Raw genomic sequence first — 1,230 nt, forward strand, 5'->3', positions numbered from 1 at the left:
TCTAGACTCAGGTTCTGTTGGTGTCTTCATCTTGGACCTACCAGCCTCCAGAACTGTAAGAAATAAATGTTTGTTGTTTAAGCCACCCAGTTCTATGGTATTTTTGTTACAGCAGTCCAAACTGACCACAACAGTTGGTATATTCTAATCCTTGCTTTTCATCCTTTCCTTTAGAAACCCTAATTTATTCATGAAAATACATAGTAATGTATTTAATTCATAGGGCATCGCTTCTCGGCCTTTTGGCTAAGATCAAGTGTAGTATCTGTTCTTATCAGTTTAATTCATAGGGTAACTTCTCATATCTTTTTAAAAATATATTTTTATTGATTTCAGAGAGGAAGGGAGAGGGAGAGAGAAGTAGGAACATCAATGATGAGACAGAATCATCAATTGGCTGCTTCCTGCATGCCCCCCACTGGGGATTGAACCTACAACCCAGACATGTGCTCTGTCTGGGAATCAATCTGTAACCTCCTGGTTCATAGGTTGATGCTCAACCACTGAGCCACACCGGGCCAGGCCCCATATCTTTACTAGTACCCAAACTATTCATTTTTGTCAAGCTAATAGATATTAATGGCATATCATCATTGTTTGAACTTGTATATTTTAATAATGGCTGAGATTAAAAATCTTTCCATATTCTTTTGACATTTGACTTTATTTTTAATCAAGTTGTTTTTCTTTTACTTATTGAATTATGTGAATTTTTCATAAACCTATGAAAATTAACCGTTTATCTGTCTTGAAAGTGGAAAATGTTTTCACTCTGTTATTTTGTTGATGATATAATAGGCTATGCAAAAGTTTCTAACTCCATATCATTCAATTTATCAAAGTTCTCCCTTCCGTGGTTCTATGGCCTGCTCTGACAGGTGTTTTCTGTAGGACTATAAGTAAGTCCAGCCAGGACGTCTAGAACTTTTTCCACAATGCAAGTGACCTGCACTACCCAATAGCATGGTCACTAGCCAGAGGGGTACGAGGTACTTGAAATGTAATAAGTAAAAGGAAATTGAGTTTTTAAATCTTATTTCATTTTAATTCATTACAATGTAAATAACTACTTTGCCCAACATATTCATACTTTTAATGAATGACTAAATTAATGAGTTAATATCCATAAGAAGACACACTGCCCATCCTGTTCCCTGTCATGTAGCATGACAAGCACACTGCAGTGCTCAGCTGATAGTGCTGATAATGGTGCTATTTGTCCTGAACTGT

General features: G+C 36.3%; 1 pseudogene; it reads left to right on the forward strand.

Annotated features, from left to right (window-relative positions):
• Nucleotides 1–226: 226 nt before the first annotated feature.
• On the forward strand, nt 227–372 carry LOC111825631 (annotated as a pseudogene).
• The last annotated feature ends 858 nt before the right edge of the window (nt 373–1,230 follow it).

The sequence above is a fragment of the Myotis lucifugus genome, unplaced genomic scaffold, assembly GCF_000147115.1.
Source record: "Myotis lucifugus unplaced genomic scaffold, Myoluc2.0 scaffold_0, whole genome shotgun sequence".
NCBI classification, from domain to species: Eukaryota; Metazoa; Chordata; class Mammalia; order Chiroptera; family Vespertilionidae; genus Myotis; species Myotis lucifugus.